Source organism: Gadus macrocephalus, chromosome 3, assembly GCF_031168955.1.
Source record: "Gadus macrocephalus chromosome 3, ASM3116895v1".
Lineage (NCBI taxonomy): Eukaryota > Metazoa > Chordata > Actinopteri > Gadiformes > Gadidae > Gadus > Gadus macrocephalus.
Window position 1 is genome coordinate 2,098,237 of NC_082384.1, and position 21,449 is coordinate 2,119,685.

Here is a 21,449-nt window from a genome sequence, read left to right on the forward strand (position 1 = left end):
ACCCAGGACAAGCAGGTCAATCTGTCAGAGTGACACGTGCTTGTCCCATCGGCTAAGGCAATGAGAGCAGAAGTGACGGGTTCGATTCCCACCTGCGATGACGGAAGGAGACTGCGTGTGTGTGTGTGTGTGTGTGTGTGTGTGTGTGTGTGTGTGTGTGTGTGTGTGTGTGTGTGTGTGTGTGTGTGTGTGTGTGTGTGTGTGTGTGTGTCACCAAAGCGTAAACTAAAGTGATGTTGAATTGATACGAGCACGTATTCTGCTTGGGAGGGTAGAGCGCGCGCGACGCAAGCTGCGCCCGCCACTGTGTTCTCCGAGCAAAGGCATACGGACAGCGCGCGGGAGGAGAGAGGAGTGAGCGCAAGACTGACTCCCCGCCGAACCTCTTCACCTTTCAAGGTAGCACGCTCCTTGCGTCACAAAGAGGATTTGTTACTTTATAACTTTTGGGGGATTTATTTTTTCTGAGTTGGTTTGGGTAAATATTGTGAAACGACCACGTTTATTCGAATGGCTCCATGTGTAAGCCTTATTGTTTGGGAAAGACTAAGCGTCCATTAACCACCATTAAGCATGTCGTGGACTTTTGTGGGAGTTTGGTCTGGCTCTGCTCTGAACCGGTAATTTCGTTTGACAACGTTTCGCTCCATCAGGGGAGAGCCTTAACATTGCGCTGCTTCTATCCTTCTAGGTCTGCTCCCGTGCATACCAGGGTACGGGTAGAAGACTATTGGAGATAGGTCTCCTGCCCTGGTTCATAGGGGAGCAGACCTTCAGGGTTATGAGGGACACCTGTGTGGGTTCTATGATGGGATATTTAACAATTACCGTACTCGCCGAAGGCGAAGTGAATAGCCCCCGAGGCGAAGGTCGAGAGGGCTATTCCCCACTATTCACGGAGCCTGAGATGAATTATTGTTAAATATCCCATCATCAGCCTGCAACAGCAGCCTGCATTTAGTCATGGTAGTTAATCTATTTAAATAGCGTCGACCTTTTGATTGTTGAAGTTAATGGTCAATGGCCTGCTGTAGCATTGTGGTGCAGACATTGTAAACTTGGTAAACTAAAGGTTGCACTACCGTTTCAGTCTCTGATTCGTGATAGTCTTTATTGTTATTTATTTATAGTTTTCTTTTATCACAGACACATATATTGGTAGGCCTTTATGTTATTTTCTTTACCTTGACATGTTTCGAAGGATATACTTTCGATGTTATCCACTGACAGGTGGATCACTCTCCGTTAACATCAGCTGATAAGAACGCGTCACACAAATACACCCGTGTGACCTACTATGGCAAGCCGAATTGTCATTTATAAACTAAGTTTGACTATCCGGAATTAACATTGTAGATATCAACAACTTCTTTCTGACTAGTCGTTACATTTTGAATAGTTGAAATTTTGATTCAAGATATCTGTAACGTAATTGTGACTAGTCGAAACGACAGATAGAGATATCTGTAATTCAGTTTTGACTAGGCGAAACTGAATTACAGATATCTGCAATGACGTCACGTAAAAATACATTCAACTCGTCACACATCTTAAATTACAATTGCAGATATCTGTAATTTTGACTAGGCAGAATGAAAGTTCAAGATATCTCAAACGTCATTTGAGTGCGAATTATTGGGCGTGACGTTTTAGATATCCAGAAATACGTAATTTCCCCATGCCGCCATAATCAAAGAAGAAGTTGGTTCATTTCCTTATTTCTATGAGAAAGGAGCAGTCGGCTGTAATTGAAAAAAACATCAGAAAACGCCATGAAATTGAACGAGCCCTCACAATGGTGTGAATGATGGTTTGAATGACAACGACTTGCTCCGCTCCCGCCTAAAGCGGGAGGCGGTCCTATAATTTGTCATTACAGATATCTGAAACGTCATTTTGCCTAGTCAAAACTAGTGTTGGATTTAATGATTAGTTTCCGTGACCCAGTTCGCGTGATTCAGTTCGCCACGAGGAGTCGTTCGCGAATCGTTCGTTCGTTCAGTCGAGTTTCCGGTAGCACTAACTCCACTGAGTCTGACTGACTCAGCTGAGAACCGTGCAATGGGGTCCATTCCATGATGCGATTTACCGCTACCGGAAAACAGGCTGAACGAACATACGATTCGTGAACGACTCCTCCCATTACAGTCGAGTTTCCGGTGAATCGATTCACCGGAAACTCGACTGAACGTGGAGGAGTCGTTCGCGATTCAGCCTAGTTTCCGGTAAAGGTGAATCGCATCATGGAATGCACGCCATTGCACAATTCTCAGCTGAGTCAGTCAGACTCAGTGGAGTTAGTGCTACCGGAAAATTGTTTGTTCGTTCAGTCGAGTTTCCGGTGAATCGAATGGTGAACGAGACGACCGAACGAACGAGAGAGACGAACCGGTTCGGTTCGTTCGTCCTAAAGATTTGTTCATTCGAACCGGTTCGCGAACGAACGAGCCAACACTAGTCAAAACTCAAATTCAAGATATCTGTAATTACATTTTGACTAGGCGGAATGAAAGTTACAGATATCTATACCTCTAATCAAAATTCCTTTCAAGATATCTATAACTTGATAATAGATATCTACAACGTCATTTTGACTAGTCGTAACTCCAGTTAGAGATATCTACAACGTCATTTTGACTAGTCGTAACTCCAGTTAGAGATATCTGCAACTTCATTTCGCCTAGTCAAAACTTAATTTAAGATATCTGAAAAGGGACATGTAGATATCTTGAATTGAGGTGAATTAAAGATATCTTCAACTGGAATTATGACTAGTCAGAATCAAATTGTCGATATCTCAAACTGGAATTACAGATATCTACAATTCAGTTGCAGATATCCGTAATTCACAAAGTGGATATCTGCAACACATATCCAGTCTAGCGAATTTATGTCAAATCGGCTTGCCATAGACCTACTGACGAAGACGGAAGTATATCCGTAGAAACATGTCAAGGTAAAGAAAATAACATCTAACAATATATGTGTCTGTGATAAAAGAAAAAAATATATAAATATTTATCTCAAGCGTAGACACAATGAATGCACTAGTCTTGAATGCACTTTTACACTTCCGATACTGCTACGATACTGCAGCTTTGGCTGGTATCTGCCGATACCGATATCAGTCCGATACTTTGTTTTATTCTTAATAATAACTAGAAAATGCATTTCCTGCAGAAATTGCAGTGAGTGCTGTAGTGCAAAGTGAGGTTGAAAATATGTTTTAGTAAAGCCACATAGTTTAAGCGATAAAGAAATGTTAAATGGCTTAAATCAAGTGAAGGTAATTCAAAGGTCTAAATCATAATCAGAAATCAGAATCAGAAAAGGTTTATTGCCAAATACATTTACGCATATTAGGAATTTGTCGTGGTATTCGTATTTGTTGCGCATGATCTTAACAAACGAACAATAAACAATAATGCAAGTACTGAAAAAGATAAGAGTAAACAAAAAATTAAAATAAATTAAAATTTAATAAATTAATAAAGATACTCTATATGCATATACATATGCACCGTGATAAGATAAGATAGGCGATCAACATGCACACCATTTAAATTTTTTTAAATGTTTGAGTTAGACAAATAGCTAAGGTTAGAAGTTTGAATACATTTGAGATAAAATATAGAATATCTGAGCTGTTCTGATCGCGTGTGTGCGTGCGTGTGTGCGCGCGTGGAAGTAACTGTGAAAAGTATATTATTGATCTTATTCCTTCACACCTAGGGATTGGTGTTGCAAATTAGCATCCGCTATAACCATGATACTTGCTTTGGATAGCTGTGCTCTGTTTTTCTATGTACACTGTATCTGTCCGTATCAAATAAACCATCAATAAAATAATCTAGTTCATCAAAATAATCTCACAAGATGATGAGGCCTTTACCGTTGGACTCCTTGGAGTCTCTGCTTTCATCTGATACTTTGTTTTTGTAGAAAGCGTGATAGCCACACTTGTGGCCATCACGTGACTTGCTCTAGCCCAAGGTAGCGTGTGACTTCATCACGCTCTAGTTTCAATGGAAGACATTCTGAAAATATACGAAATATATTTAACTGATTCTGAAAAAGAATAAATGATATCAAAATTATGTTTCGATTTAATTGAAATAAGTGTGCTGATTTGTTAAATGTTTGAACGAAGATTAGCGGTCAAAAATGTACCGTTAACCTTCGTTAACCTTATTTTTACCCCTCACCTAGTAAAATATTTGGAAGCACTTTGCTCAATTCTTGAAAACATCTCACTAAAGAAAAGTTAAATGGCTTAAATCGAGTGAAACGATTTGAACAGAGTTCAAAAGTCTGAATGGAGTAAACAAATTAACGTAATGTGCAAATCATTTAAAAAAAAATAAAAAAATAAAAAAATGGTTGGAAACAAATAAAGTGACGAGTTAAACAGATAGAGGAAGTATTAAAGGCAAGGCAAGGCAACTTTATTTACATAGCACTTTTCATAGACAAGGCAGACTCAAAGTGCTTCACATATAAACATTGTTATATAATAAAATAAAATAATAGATAAGTAAAAGAAAACATATGCAAAGAAATGAGTAAAATAGAAAGTGCAATGTATTTAAGATCAGATCAACAGTCTCTCTGGTAACCACCCGACCTAAAGGAACTTGGTACTTTCTCTGGGACTCCAACCCGGATTCTAGTAACCCTTATCCTTTCTCTCTGTATCTTTCTGGTAAAAATAGAAAATTAAATTGAAAGTTAAAAAGGCTTTTTAGTAAGTAAAATTGAAAGTGGAATGTATTTAAGATCAGATCAACAGTCTCTCTGGATGACATGCAATTCCTATTCAAGGACTCTAACTCAGATTCTAGGACTCTAACCCAGACCAAAGGCCTTATTCTGGAATTCCACCCACACACAAACTCAGGAATCTAACCCTTATATAAATACAAACTCAGGACTCTAACCCTTATACACCTCTCAAAAGAGTTAAAAAATAGAAAATAAAGGGAAAGTTAAAAAGGCATTTTAGTAAAATAAAGGCAAAGTATTTAAGTTTTAGCAGAAAGCTAAAGCAAACATAAAAGTCTTCAATCTTGTTTTAAAGGTGCTCAGAGTTGGGGCAAGTCTTAAATCCTCAGGGAGTTTATTCCAGTTATTTGTTGCATAGTAGCTAAATCCTGCTTTCCCATGTTTCGTGTTTACTCTGGGGATAATTAACAGATTGGTCTCAGAAGATCTTAGTGTTCTAGAAGGCGTATGTAGTGGAAGCATATCAGTTAAATATTTTGGGCCTAAACCATGTAGGGATTTATAGGTTAGCAACATGATTTTAAAATCAATTCTCTGACCTACAGGAAGCCAATGTAACGATTTAAGAATTGGTGTAATATGTTGAAATCTTTTGGTCTTTGTTAAAACTCGAGCAGCAGCATTCTGAACAAGCTGAAGCTTCCTGAGAGTTTGTTTTGGGAGACCTGTAAGGAGACCATTGCAGTAATCAAGCTTACTAGTGATAAAGGCATGTACAAGTTTTTGTAAGTCTTCGGTGGACATGAGCCCTCTAAGTCTTGCTACATTTTTAAGGTGATAATATGCAGATTTTGTAACTGATTTGATGTGACTTTCGAAATGTAAATCAGAATCCATGATAACCCCTAGATTTCTGGCTTTGATTGAGGTTTTCAGGGACAGCGAGTGAAGGTGTTGGGTTACATAAAGCCTCTCCGTTTTAGCACCAAATACAATTATCTCTGTTTTATCCTCATTTAGCTGAAGGAAATTTCGGCACATCCAGTCTTTCACTTGCTCAATGCACTGGCACAGCAGATCTATGGGCCGATAGTCATTTGGTGATAGCGATACATAGATTTGCGTGTCATCAGCATAGCAATTATGGTCAATATTGTTATTTTGCATGATTTGCCCTAGTGGGAGCATGTAGATGTTGAAAAAAGAGGGTCCTGAGATCGAACCTTGTTGGTTGATTCTGATACAAAGTCGCCAATGGAAACAAAGTAGTTCCTATTTTGTAGGTAGGATCTGAACCGATTTAAGACTGTGCCTGAAAGCCCCACACAGTTTTCTAACCTGTCCAAAAGTATTGTATGGTCTACAGTGTTGAATGCAGCACTGAGGTCTAGTAGCATTAGTATTGAGGTTTTGCTTCTTTTTTTTTTTGAGTCTTTGTTAAGACGGATGTCGTTTACAACTTTAATGAGGGCGGTCTCAGTGCTCTGCAGGGGTCGAAATCCTGATTGGAAGGTGTCATAACAACCAGTTGATGCCAGGAAGTGAATACCGGTAAGTTGCTGGAGTACAACTTTGTCAATGATTTTACTTATGAAGGGTAGATTTGATATTGGTCTGTAGTTGTTAATAATAGAGGTATCTAGGCTCCGCTTTTTTAAAAGGGGTTTAAAAACTGCAGTTTTCAGGGCTTTTGGGAAGTTGCCTGACTGGAGAGAGTTGTTAACTATCTGCAATATGTCTATTGCTAGGCAGTCAAAAACATTCTTAAAGAGGTTGGTAGGTAAAGAATCAAGGCAACAGGTGGATGGCTTTAGTTGTATAACAGTTTCCACAAGAGTTTTAGAGTCTATAACATTAAAGCATGCCATCCCTGCCACGTTACTTTTGCCTGAACAGGGTGGTAGTCCAACATTTTTGATGAAGTCGAGATATTGATGGCGCGTCTGATGCCTTCAATTTTATCAGTATAAAAAGCTGCAAACTCATTGCATTTCTGCGTGGAATGGAGATCAGGTGGAATTTGTGTTGGGGGGTTGGTCAGTCTGTCAACAGTTGCAAATAGGGTTTTGGCATTATTAGTATTGGTTTTAATGATATTGGAGAAAAATGTTTCTCTAGCACTTTTTAAGTCTAAATTGTAGGCACGGAGGCTCTCTTTGTAGATATCATGGCGAATATGAAGTTTTGTTTTACGCCAGATGCGTTCAACCTTCCTGCATTCTTTTTTCTGTGCAGTTACAGAAGCAGCTTTTCTCCAGGGTGCCTTTTGCTTTCCAGAAATCGTTTTAACCTTATAAGGTGCAATGACATCCATGACTTTCAAAATTTTCAAATTAAAGTTTTCTACAAGATCATCAGCAGAATATGGGTTGAGAGGTGGTAGTAAGGAGATGGCCTTTTTAAAAAGTACATAAGATTCTTCATTGATATACCGTTTTTTGACAGTATTTGATTTTGTCTGTATGTCGGGAATAAAAGATATATTAAAGAAAACACAAAAGTGGTAGACAAGGAAGGATCAGTCACATAGAGATCAGAACCATTGAGGCCCTTTGTGATAACCAGGTCTAGAGTGTGCCCCTTACAATGAGTAGTGTCTTTCACATGTTGAGACAGTTCAAATGTGTCCAAAATGGTAAAAGGTTTTTTTGCACACTTGTCATTCAAATCATCAGTATGAAAATTGAAGTCACCAGTTATAACTAGACGGTCAAAGTCTGTGGAGATGCTAGACAATAATTCTGTGAAGTCATCGAAAAAATTTGCAGAGTATGTGGGTGGCCTGTAAATAATTAATAGGAGAACTCTGGGGGAGCATTTCAATACAGCACAAAGGTATTCGAATGATGGAAAATCACCCAATAACATCTGTTTCCCCTGAAAAACATTTTTAAATATAACAGCAACCCCTCCACCTCTTTTTCCAGATCTACATGCATCAAAAAAGTTATAGTTGGGAGGAGCTGTCTGTATCAGAACAGTTGCACTGTTATTTTGTTCCAGCCATGTTTCAGTTAAAAACATAAAATCCAGTTTAGAGGTGGTAATAAAATCATTAACTAAAAATGATTTGTTATTAAGAGACCTAACATTAAGTAGACCCATCCTGATGGTGTTGTTGATAGGCTTTAAGGTTGTTTTTGGTTTGGAGGCAATATGTATGAGATTTGTGAGGTTAGCAGTGTGTCTAAGTTTCCCTTTGTTTACTCTCTTAGTGGTTACAGCAGGAATGCAAAAGTTGCCATGTTTTGACGTAGGCAACCTTGGGTTCAGCAGATTATGCGAAACGTCCTTTATAGGGCCCGACCGATATTGATTTTTGAGTGCCGATGCCGATTATTTTCAGAGAAAAATTACGATTACGATTTAATCGGCCGATATAAAAAAATAAAGTTTTTGATACCTTAAATATACTTTAAACACTTTTGACGAATATGTGAATTGAATGCAGAACCTTTGAGTGTTTTAGAATACATTTACAGTCAAAAATGAGTGTAATGTAAAATAAATAACTAACTCCCAATGTGCTGCGCTCGTGAGCAGTGACTAACACGTGCGTGCTGAGCAGTATGGTCTCACCGTTAGAGTCTACAGTATAACAAATTAACATGGCCTGGGACCTAAAGAAAAACAGGCACAACATGCTCAAACAACGCGTCTTGTGTACATTGGTGAGGTGAGCGCGCAGCTGCCTGAGCGAGCGTGCTTTCATGTTGTACGGTAAAATTCAATCTCCTCTTTTTTACTCCAGCTAAAGTTGTTAGTTAGCAAGGCGAGTAGGAGCGCAATCTGCAGGATACTAATCGCAATAACATTTATAAAAAAATAAATAAAATAAATCGGTTGTAATCTGCGTCTTTTTGGCCGATGCCGATTATTTTCAAAAAGGCTATAATCGGCCGATTAAATCGGCAGGCCGATAAATCGGTCGGGCCCTAGTCCTTTATACTTTGTCTACGGCTGAACCCTTTTTTGTCTCAGTAATACTCAGGACTACTATCAGTACAGGGGGGGGGGGGGGGGGGGGGCTGGGGCTCCCTCCGCTTGGGTCTTATCAGCCTGTGGCCATGACGTGGCGATGCTATCATTGACACAGATGCAAGTTTGATGCCAACATATTCCAGTTTCTTAAATTCAGCTGGAAACCCGAAAAGGGAGGAGACAGTGGAGCTGGAGTTGTTGTTGTGGCTATGGGAGAGATGAGGCTGGAGGTCATCGTCGATGGGGGAGTGCAGAGGAGGGGGGTGGCCGTTCCTCGCCAAGCCAGCATCAGCGATGGGGGAAGGCACGGTGTCCATGGTGTCGGGCAGGCTGTTGTCTCTCTTCAAGGTCTTTGGTCTGTCTGCTATCTGTGTGGCAGATAGTGGCAGAGTAGATGTGTCGGGGAGGCTGTAGTCTCGCTTCTTCTCAACCTGTGCTCTGACTGTGGCCTGTGCGTCAGACCATGGAGATTTGTGGGAAAGCGAGAAGAGAAGATTGTCCCTTAACAGTTTTGAGCCTAACCTGTTTGGGTGTAGGCCATCTGCTCTGAAAAGATATTTGCACCCCCAGAACAAGTTGAAATTGTCAATAAAGCCCCTTCTCTTTCATTGCAGACTCTGGAAAGCCATGTATTCAGTGCAAGTAGACTGAATCTGTTTATTCCCCTGTCAACTGCTGGTATGGGTCCACTGATGAATGACTTAATGTGTATTTTGTCCAGTGTATCCAACAGATCAGCGTAATCCCTCTTCAGAAGTTCTGACTGTTCTCTTTGAATATCATTAAGTCCTGCATGTACAATAATCGGTGAGATTTTGGGGTTTTCCAATATGATTGTGGCTAGTTTCTGGTTGATATCACTAACCATCACATCTGGGAAGTAGCATGTTTTGATCTTCTTACCGGTTATATCCTTGATAGTTGAGTCTCCTATAATCAGAGTATCTGGTTCATCTGCTTTCTGTGTGATGGGCCCTTGTTGGCTTGAGGTGGCGGTGGTAGAGGCATGCGCAGCTCGCCTCCGTGGCGACTGGTTCTTGTTCCGTCTCTGTCCGCACCGTCCGTCCGGACACATTTCGGGGCTCAGGGGTGCATGGGTGGCCGACGCATGCACAGCTCGCCTCTCTGGCGACGGGTTCATGGTCGGTCTATGTCCCCACTGTTTGTCCGGACGCATCTCGGGGCTCAAGGGTGCATGCTGCTAGTCTCGTTTCAAATAAAGCCACTGTCTGGCGCAGTTTGGTGCAGTCTGTGCATTTCCCAGTCTCCGTGCCTGAGATATCCGAGTACAGAGGCATCTTGGCGATAGGAAAGTCCAAGGCTTTTGCTGCGGTCTGATCCGGGAGTCATAAAAAGCCAAAATGTATTGTTGAATCGAGCAATGGAGGACGACGGAACCAAACTATATATTGTTAAGTATTATGATCATGAAATAGAATAAAATAAAGTAGATCTGAACGTTGTGGATCTGAGCAACAAAGACACAAGCTCACTGCTTTAGTGTTTAACAGAGGAAACACTAAAGCAGCAGTGTTAAGATATTTGAGATAAAATATAGAGCTGAGCTGTTAGAGTTGGAAGTGTTTGTAATGGTTGAATCAAGTCAGTCCTACAGTCAAGTGTGTGTGTGTGTGTGTGTGTGTGTGTGTGTGTGTGTGTGTGTGTGTGTGTGTGTGTGAATGTGTGTGTGTGTGTGTGTGTGTGTGTGTGTGTTTATGTGTGTGTGTCATCACTTGTAGTAATCAGGAAACGTGTTATTGAAGTTATTTTTTCCCATCTAGTTAATCGAGTTCAGCTCACAAAATGATAAGGCTTGTACCGTTAAGGCTGATTTTTACTATTCCGCTGTACGTAGACACGGAGAGCACTCTCCGTCGTCTGAGACACTGTCGGAGAACCTCTCCGTAGATCTACGTACGCCTCCAATATTTGCCCAATCACAGCAAGGGCTGTGATTGGTTCTCTAACAACATCATTTCCGGAATCGCTTTTGCGGTTTGACTCCTCTCACAACAACAACAACGCCATTTTCAAAAGAGTTGGCTAATCTCCATTTATGCATCAATAGTATATGTGTTTCAATATTTTTCAGCTCCAATTTGTAAAGCAGTCTTTTTCTCTCGGTCGTCATTGTTCCCTGTGAGTCGGAAGCACAGCAATTAACAACCTTACCGACCATAGGTGTCATGGGATTAGGCCAGTCTTGCGTAGCAACCCCTACTGATCGGGCGGCGAACATCTCGACAGAGAACTTCGAAGGCTTGAGGGGTCTACGTGGTTACTGAGTCGGAATACGGACATGACTTCATCACGCTCTAGCCTCAACGGAAGACCAACTGAAACTAGAAAATGCATTTCATGCAGAAAATGCGGTGAGTGCTGTAGTACAAAGTGAGGTTGAAAATATTTTTTTAATAAAGCAACATAGATTAAAACATAAAGAAACGTTAAACTGCTTAGATCAAGCAAAGGGATTTGGATAAAAGTTCAAAAGTCTAAATGGATTAAACAATTTAAACATGCACACCATTTAAGCAATGTAAATGATTGGAAACAAATAAAGTGTCAGCTGAATGAAAATGAAAATGCAGAAATGTAAAATGAATTGAATTGAAGAATCTGAAAGGTCAAATGTGTGTGTGTGTGTGTGTGTGTGTGTGTGTGTGTGTGTGTGTGTGTGTGTGTGTCTGAACGTCACACACACACACTGCTGAACACTGCTGAACGTCATCAGGCTCCAGCGTCAACGTTAATCAATGAGACCAACTGAAAACAAAGCCGGTATGGAACTAAAACTGTGATTCTGAATAAAGTTTAAATGATGTGGAAATCCGGTTGGGATATAATTGAAGATACAAGTGTTTAGATCTGTTAAATGGTTTTTAACAAATTACGGGGGATAATTTGATTCGATTACGGGGGAGGGGGAGGACATGTTCCCACCACTATTTAAAATACGAATTCTGTCCCCACCACTTTTAAAAATGGGCAAACCAATTGCGAACGAAAAAATCCCCACATCCGAAATCGTCGAGTCTAAATCATGCGATAGGTGTGCACGAAGACATCCTCACAGCATGCATACCTGCCATCTAGTAGTTAATCCGCAGATCGCAAACATGTGAAAAACGCAATTTGGTATCTAGTCGTTTGATTTGTCGACTGTCAGCCACTGTAGAAACATGGCGTTGTAAAATGACTGCGTTGTCGGTGCATTCCCATGGTGGCGCATTCAGATCGAACATTGTGACCTGAGAGAACGTGAACTTGGAAGGCTAGCTTTCCTAGCCTAGCTTTTATGACTTCTAGTACTAGCGAAGGCTAACATGGAATTAACTTGAGATGTATATGGAACACTAGAAACCATCGCTACTGTACAAAAGGTATCCAACTCAACCAATAAAAGTGGGAGACAGAAATGTGTAGTAGCCAAAGCATAGACTGTAGCTAAAGCCGGTATGTAGCTTACTGCAGTGTTACTGCTAGCTAACCGTGGGGTCATCCCTATGTTCCCCGCTCGGGGAACATAGAACCCGTATTTTAAAAAAAAGGTCCTATGTTACCCGTTTTTCCCAAAAAGGGTCCTATGTTCCCCTGTAGCCATACATACCGTGGAGCATAGGACCCTTTTTGGGAAAAGCGGGGAACATAGGACCCTTTTCTGGGAAAAGGGTCCTATGTTCCCCGCAATCTATCAATCTTTAAAAATATTTTAACTTTGACGCGACATTGGCGTGATGACAGCCAATCAGCGTTCAACAGCGTGGCCACTGAGTTACATGTGTAACGTAACAGCCAATCAGCGTTCAACCGGCCAACTCAGTACAGTGCAGTCCGGGGTGAACTGCAGCATGGAGGAGAAAGAGATTGTTGCCGTTTGCGACTCCCGGAGCTCTTTATATAATAGTATATAATATAATATAATTGTATAATAATATCACGGCCAAAAGCTCTGTGCGCCTCCGGATGTCCATAGCGCGGGGAGCTCTCGTAGGGATTGTTTACCGGCGTATGAATAGACTGCCTCAGGTTCTCCGACGTCTCTCCCTCTTCCACAAAAGGTAAAGACATGCAATGGTAGTTATCTCGGCCGGTGTAGGTACCACATCGGCTCGGCTTCCAGATCGGCTCGGGGTCCGTCGTCTGCTGATTACGTCACACAATACGCTATCTACAGCAACCCAACTGGGACAAACTAAATTGCATTCTACTTTCACGATAGATAGACAGACACCATTTCGCAAATTTTCAGTTATCTCAGAGTGTGTATTTGTCTCATTTACTTAGACTGTTAGACTATTTTTAGATATTATATAATATATAATGTATAATAAATATATATATGACATATATATGACATATACAGTGGGGCAAAAAAGTATTTAGTCAGCCTGTGCAAGTTCTCCCACTTAAAAAGATGAGAGAGGCCTGTAAAATCACATTGTCTGATTTTTTTAAGAATTTATTTGCAAATTATGGTGGAAAATAAGTATTTGGTCACCTACAAATCAGCAAGATTTCTGGCTGTCACAGACCTGTAACTTCTTCTTTAAGAGGCTCCTCTGTCCTCCACTCGTTACCTGTATTAATGGCACCTGTTTGAACGCCTTATCAGTATAAAAGACACCTGTCCACAACCACAAACAGTCACACTCCAAACTCCACTATGGCCAAGACCAAAGAGCTGTCAAAGGACACCAGAAACACAATTGTAGACCTGCACCAGGCTGGGAAGTCTGAATCTGCAATAGGTAAGCAGCTTGGTGTGACGAAATCAACTGTGGGAGCAATTATTAGGAAATGGAAGACATACAAGACCACTGATAATCTCCCTCGATCTGGGGCTCCACGCAAGATCTCACCCCGTGGGGTCAAAATGATCACAAGAACGGTGAACAAAAATCCCAGAACCACACGGGAGGACCTAGTGAATGACCTCCAGAGAGCTGGGACCAAAGTAACAAAGGCTACCATCACTAACACACTACGCCGCCAGGGACTCAAATCCTGCAGTGCCAGACGTGTCCCCCTGCTAAAGCCAGTGCATGTCCGGGCCCGTTTGAAGTTTGCTAGAGAGCATTTGGATGATCCAGAACAGGATTGGGAGAATGTCATATGGTCAGATGAAACCAAAATAGAACTTTTTGGTAAAAACTCAACTCGTCGTGTTTGGAGGAGAAAGAATGCTGAGTTGCATCCAAAGAACACCATACCTACAGTGAAGCATGGGGGTGGAAACATCATGCTTTGGGGCTGTTTTTCTGCCAAGGGACCAGGACGTCTGATCCGTGTGACGGAAAGAATGAATGGGGCCATGTATCGTGAGATTTTGAGTGAAAACCTCCTTCCATCAGCAAGGGCACTGAAGATGAAACGTGGCTGGGTCTTTCAGCATGACAATGACCCCAAACACACCGCCCGGGCAACGAAGGAGTGGCTTCGTAAGAAGCATTTCAAGGTCCTGGAGTGGCCTAGCCAGTCTCCAGATCTCAACCCCATAGAAAATCTTTGGAGGGAGTTGAAAGTCCGTGTTGCCCAGCGAAGGTCCAAAAACATCACTGCTCTAGAGAAGATCTGCATGGAGGAATGGGCCAAAATACCAGCAGCAGTGTGTGAAAACCTTGTAAAGACTTACAGAAAACGTTTGACCTCTGTCATTGCCAACAAAGGGCATGTAACAAAGTATTGAGATGACCTTTTGTTATTGACCAAATACTTATTTTCCACCATAATTTGCAAATAATTTCTTTAAAAATCAGACAATGTGATTTTCTAGATTTTTTTTTTTCATTTTGTCTCTCATAGCTGAGGTATACCTATGATAAAAATTACAGGCCTCTCTCATCTTTTTAAGTGGGAGAACTTGCACAATTGGTGGCTGACTAAATACTTTTTTGCCCCACTGTATATATATATATATATATATATATATATATATATATATATATATATATATATACTTAAGATAAGATTATCTTATCTTATACATCTATACTTTTAAGCTATTTTTCACTCATCTGTGTGTGTGTATTTGTGCATAAATACACATATCCAACAGAAAAATCACAATGCTTCTCATGTTTTTTGTACATTATTTGCCTAACATATATAGGAGTCCACACACGCGTAGTCAAAATGACAAGCAGTTTATTGCTGCTTAGCACACAAACAATACACCAAACTGAAAATGAAGCTTCTCTTCGGAGTGAACCAAGGCCAAAATAATTAAACAAAACAAACTAGATTTTAAAGGGAAGTTCAAGCTACCTAAACCCTATGTCAAAGTAAATAACAAAAAAGACCATCACTAAAACTAAAATCCTAAACTATGAAAAAACATGAGAAAACAAGTCAAAAGAAAAGGCAGCTCACTCCTACTGCTTCCAGGTACTAACAGTGACTATATACAAATGTGGAAAAAGGGTAACAATTTAAAGTTACTATGTACAACAAAAGTGACTAGTGAAACAAACTAAGGTAGTACTTAACATGCATATTCAATCGAAACTAACTAAGTACAGGTCAACCTTGTATGCAGAAACAACAACACAAACATTAACACAAACATCTTAAGGACATATAACTATATATATATTTACAACAATAACAGTGTCATGAGATTTTGCAAAGTATTCTCAAAAGTCCAACATGTGAGTAATGTCCTCTGGGCACAAACGGGTGTCTGCTCCTCTCGACGTGCAGGGGCTGGAGGACAGGCAAGAGGGACATCTGCAACAAGCAAAAATGTGCAGATATAGTGCAGGGATTAAAGTGAAAAAAAATCTTCTGACTGAAATTTTATTCGCGCTACAGCCAAGTCACGTGCAGTGTGTGAAACATGTTCCAGGTTAGGTTACTTGACACCTGCTTAAGAAATACAAATGTATAAGACGTCAGCACCAAATGCAGCCATCACGTTTAAATGCTCGACCAATACTGTTTTACAGGAGGAGGATTTTAAACAGCTGTTCTTTTGAATCTATTGCAATTTTTTTGTTGTCTTTTCAATTAGACTAAGATTTTTTTTTTGCAAAGCTTGTCTCATATTCTTTTGCACCATGAACCGTAAGGCTTTCCATCGTTCCCCGTTTCCGTCAGCCATGCCCATCTCCATTTATTTTTTGGTGTTTTATCAATATCCGATACATCAGAGCCGTCAATCATTATAAGGGAGTTCATACTAGCTTAACTTTCGCTCTGACACTCAACACTAACACAACAAAGAGACGTAAGATGTGGCGCGAAAATGGTGTGTGTATATATACATTTGTATATAATATATATTTAATATATAATCGGGATGTACATTAAAATGCTTGTGTTTTCAGTCAATTTTAACGGTAGACCTTTTAAATACTCACTATAATTTGACAATTTTACCGGCGTTGACGTATGACGACATAATACACGCGTGTATTATGTCCATGTTCAAAACTGCATACTACCGTACTGCCGACTACATACTGCGCAGTATGTACTGTATACTGCATACTGAATGTGGGATTCAGTATGCAGTATACAGCAGACCGACTGCACCGCAGTATGCACGTTTCCCAGAATGCATTTCGCGGCAGCGGTAGCGGTAAAGCTGCTAAAAGCTGTTTTAATTCTCGCTTCAGTGCTGTTAATACATCACTTTCTTAAGTTTTAATATTTTTTTATGCAAGAAAGTACCTATTTAGATCCTTAATATGCGATTAGTTTATCCAAATGACGCCTGTTTGTAAATTTGTCCCGACGTTATCGGAGATGTGAAGTGGCCTCTGTGAACTCCAAATGACGGAAATCCGTCGTAGCGACGGAGAACTTTAATCCATGTATAGTGTCAAGAAGTTAATGTCCATGGTAGTTGCTTCATTCACAATTGAAAATGGCATAGGTTTTAAAAATTAGCAAAAACGACAAACGACACAAATGAAATTCAGTGTTCAATTAAAAATAAATAAAACAAATGAAAGAAATTATTGTCATTACAGGGCACAGAGTGGAGATCACTGAAGGAAATACATTTTTTTTTATTGTAAGGTTTGAATACTTTTGACGGCACTGTATCTTAAGGGTCCTTAAATAAGTTACATCACTCAATTAGTTTCAAGGGTCTTTTTGTGGACCTACATACATTTCCGTGACATAATTTAGTCTAGGATTTGTGTTTGTGTTAAACTTATGTTTACCTATTGCAATTGGCTGCAGAAGTGATTGCAGTATCCCGGATCTTCAGCTTCAGAATAGATTGCTTCTAGCGCTCCCCTTTTTCCTGTCCCAACATATCCTGTAAAACAAAAAGGAAGGAAAAAAAACATACTGACAAGTGACCTCTACAGATGTGATCAATGCATAGTTATGATACTGTGTGTAATCACACAGATACCAACACTATCAAGTACTGTATAAGATGTATACCTGGTGTGCAGTTTTTATATAGTCTTCCACATCCAAGGCAGGTGTCAATGGTGTACATGGTGCAGAAAGCTTTTTTGTACGTTGCAGAAAACCTACTCCATGTAGCAACACCTGTGTAACAAAATTGTGAGTCAAAAGAGCACATTTCCATAGAGATATTCAAAACACCACAGTACTTAAGTATTGTATACCACTGCTATTAAATAACTTACTGTCAAGCCACTGAAAATGTGCCCGTCTTCTCAAATAATTGATGGACACAATTTCTCTGAATGTGGTACACACCAGAGCCAATGTCAGGTAGACATTATCTCCTTCCTGGAGCACCACCTCTTTGAGGATTTCATCAAGCACAGATGTTGGCATCTGTGAAATATAGGTCAGGAAAAATCAAGCTTATTAAAGTGTAATTCCGGCGCAAATTGAACCCAGGATCTTTGTTTTGGCATTAAAACCCATCAAATAAGCCTCCCAGATACCTTTTTCATTGAAAATCGAGTATTATAGTTTGCCGGGCGCAATGTTTGGCGTCCATGTTGTTGACTTGGGGCATTGTGTTTCGCATTTTTTAACCACTAAATAGCACCAAACCTCTGCAGTAGCATGACTAGGGTCCCTACACATAAAACGAAGCACAAACAACTTAGTTTGCAAACCCGGAGTTTATTTAAAAAGACAGTTTAACAAGCATTACCGGGAGGTCCGTGTTTACAGGAAGTCCACACAAGTCGATTGCCGAATGCGCCGGAGTTCAGTTCAAGGAGGAAAGTTTTGGAATTTATAATTTCTATAATATATATTTATAAATAATATATAGCAAGTGTTGACACGTAAATTAAAGGAATTGCATATGTAAGTTACAGTTACAAAATAATTGTTCGCTACAATCAAGCATGGCACGTTGTTGACGGAAGATGCACTGCACACGTGATTGACACATAGAGTGAAGGACAGCTCATGCACCGGAGAAGACGACCCATCCACAGCTTGAAGACAAGAGAGAGATGGTTCGTGTTTGCGTCAAGAAACAAAGTTATAAGCCCTAACTTCATTCGAGGAAGTGAAAGATGATCTTGTGAGTTGTCCAGGTAGGTTAACCTCGATTTATTGTGTATAAGGATTTGTGGTGGGAATTTACGGACCACGTCAATCGTTTTCTGCGTCAACCGGGTAGAATAAAGTCATCAGAACGTTTAACAATTGCGGTCATATTTGTGTAAAAAGGGTACAAGACCATACAACAAACAATTAAACAAACGTTGCAAGGAGAAGTCCATTGCATTGGCTAAAGCCAGGAATTCATATTGCCAAGACAGCATTGCCCCCCAATACTACCTTACCATTTGGTTAATAAAATGGTAATCTATCAGTGGAAGCTGATAATGGACATTAGATTAGGTATCACTTTATTAGGTCTACTGTTAATGAGGGTAATAAATTATGTTGTTGACTTCTAACATGTCTCTATCTTTGCTGTTTAAATCTAACAGTAGTCTTTGAGTAATATATCGGCGGTAACCACAGTTTTTGGTTGCGAAATGGCTCAAGCTGGGCATTCCGTGGTATTGGATGTGTTTTAATAAAACGCATCCAATACTATCCGCTGGTGACGCCACTGAGGCTATATTAGGCTAACGATGCTCTTAGCGTCCCACTAGTACCCTGGAGTCCTCGTTAGCACGACGTTCGTTACCAACGATGCTTTCGGGAAACGGAGTGAAAACTGTACGATGCTCGTACGACGCTCTTCACGATCCACTTAGGCTAACTATTTCTCTGCTGATCAACACTACGTATGGCAACAAATAAATTGTAAAAAGACACCTTGTGAAGTTATTTTTTCGTTTGGCAAGTACGATGCTCGTACAACGCTCTTCACGATCCACTTAGGCTAACGATGCTTTCGGGAAACTGGGCCCAGGACCCAAAAAGGGAAAGCTAGATCTTTTTGTCATAAAGCGCCAGGACGATTTTTTTTTTAGAGAAATCAGAAAGTTTGAAAGTGGTAATTGATGGAGTAGTTCAAAAGAATAGAAGGCATTATAATTTCAACTTATTATATATTTTCAGAATGAGTGCTAGTACAAGCAAAACACAAAATTCCCTGGTACGTGTGCAGTGTCATGAAAAGCCTGCGTACAAAACACATACTTTTTTGTCTCGCACTCCCTGAGTGGGGAGGGAAGCCGCGTGACCGGGGAAGTGAACCTGGCTGAACCTCCCTTGTCCATCAACGCTCTCACTGGATTTGACCTATCATAGATCCCTTTGCTGCAGAAGATGGCTGGTGTTTTATGAAGTGTTTGTGTAGATGTTTTATATTTGTGTTGATTGAGCCCCTGTGATAAGATTAAACTGATAAGGTGTATGTATTGATGCTAATTGGCTCCCACTAGCCCCTTGCCAGCTGGTGCTGATTTCACTGATTACAGAAGCAGCCAATATAGAGATTGCTAAAACACGTGACCAAGATTATGGGTACGTTTGGCAGTTTACATGGGCATGGATTGCCGCGGATCCCCAAAATACTTTGCGTTCACCAATTGGAAAACGTCATGATGACGACAAATTGGCAATCTCTATAAACCAGCTGATTATGACTGACTGTAATGAGCCTGATGAAGCCTGTGGCAAAACAAATTGACAAACTTAACCAATAAATTACATCAAAGTGACCACATTGTTTGCGGTGGAACCTTTTCTTCTATGGACTTCCAAGTATTTTGACTTATTTTGACTTTGACTCAGCGTAAGTAGAACATTAGTACAGGTGCTGCTGTGGCACACATCCTCAGCCCGTCCCTGGCCGAGTCATACCAAGGACTGTTAAAAATGGTACCTGATACTTCCCTGCTTGGCACTCAGTATGCCCCTGGTCTATGGGCCACCTGACCTAATAACCCCCTTCTCAAGGACTTACTACTTTTTAATTTAGTTGATTATACCAAGTAGAAACATATTTTGAAATGCTTCTCGTCAATTACAAAATAAAGATCCAGATGTCAGAATTTCACTTTACTTTTAACATTTAATAGTCAGAAATCTTTCATTTTTTGAATAACCAAAAGCGATTACAGCATCCACTGCAGCTGGACCAAAAGTGTGGGTGGAAAGGCTGAACTTGCTGTCGGGCTTTAACATCGTCCTCTTGGTGTTTGTTCTTTGTTGCAGAGTCTGTAAATAGAATATCAATATAATTAGAACTACAGCATGTGCCCATTCACCTCTGTCCATTTCTTTGTCAGTGGCTGGTGAGTTGAGGAGGGTACTGCACCAAATGATCACTCACTATGTGGACTCCTCTGTCTGCAAACCCGCAATCGAACTTCTGGAAATCTTTTCATTCTTCAACATCACCCAACACATCGATTTTCCAACTCATAACAAAGGCCACACCCTGGATCTGGTCTGTTCCACTGGCATCACAATCAGTCACCTGGCCAGTAACAACCTCCACATCTCCGACCATCTGGCCATTACTTTTCAAACTCACACTCCCTCCCCCCATGAGAAGCAAAAACGCACCATCACTTTCCGCAACCTCAAATCCATCAACCCATCCTCTCTTTCCACATGTCTTTCTGAGTCCATCGCTAAACTCACCATCACCCACAACAACTCCCCCGACTACCTGGTTTACTGCTATAACTCATCCCTCTCATCCTGCCTTGACAAGCTTGCACCTGTTCAGTCTAAATTGGTCTCATTCTCCCACTCTGCCCCATGGTACACTGACGAACTCCACCATCTCAAATCCAAACGACGCCAACTGGAACGGCTTGCCCACAAAATAGGTCTTACCGTCCACCAGGAAATGTACAAACAACACCTCCAGCTATACAACGACACCCTGAACTCAGCCCGCTCCTCTTACTACTCAGGAATCATCCAGTCTGGCAGCAGCAATCCAAGGACCCTCTTCAACACCATTAACACCCTCCTCAAGCCATTGGATACCATCTCTCACTCCTCACTCCATAAGGTTGGATTTTTCCTCATTTGTATAATCAAGGCATTAATATCACTTCCCAAAAGATGATTTTGTATTCCTGTTTTTAGTCAACTTTAGCATGGGATCCCTAAACTTATGCCTACCACTTATGCACCCTGTATTTTAATGAATAGTTTATGGCTGGGAGTTTATGGCTGCTCCCCCAGCCATAAACTCCCTTAGATTAATAAATAAGCGATTTCCCCCTGCGCTTCATGGAATTTGACTGAGTGAATACATTATACATTATACTTTCAGCAAAATGTCAGTCAGGGTTTTATTATGCCTTTCTAGTAGGCCGTTGCTCCATGGGCTGTGTGCTGCAGTGGTTTTCACTTCAATGTTAAACTTT

General features: G+C 40.6%; 1 protein-coding gene and 1 long non-coding RNA gene across 2 annotated transcripts in view; one reads left to right on the forward strand and one right to left on the reverse strand.

Annotated features, from left to right (window-relative positions):
• Positions 1-266: 266 nt before the first annotated feature.
• Positions 267-21,449, forward strand: part of LOC132453330 (voltage-dependent calcium channel gamma-5 subunit-like) — a 146,972-nt gene continuing 125,789 nt past the window's right edge. The window contains exon 1 of the mRNA XM_060046175.1: positions 267-399. The gene's annotated coding sequence lies outside the window, so the exon portion shown is untranslated. The remainder of the gene's footprint in view (positions 400-21,449) is intronic.
• On the reverse strand, positions 14,834-17,490 carry LOC132453774 (uncharacterized). The gene is made up of 4 exons (XR_009524798.1): positions 17,319-17,490; positions 17,107-17,217; positions 16,878-16,975; positions 14,834-15,432 (listed from the first exon to the last, which is right to left on the reverse strand). It is a non-coding gene; the product is annotated as an uncharacterized LOC132453774 (long non-coding RNA).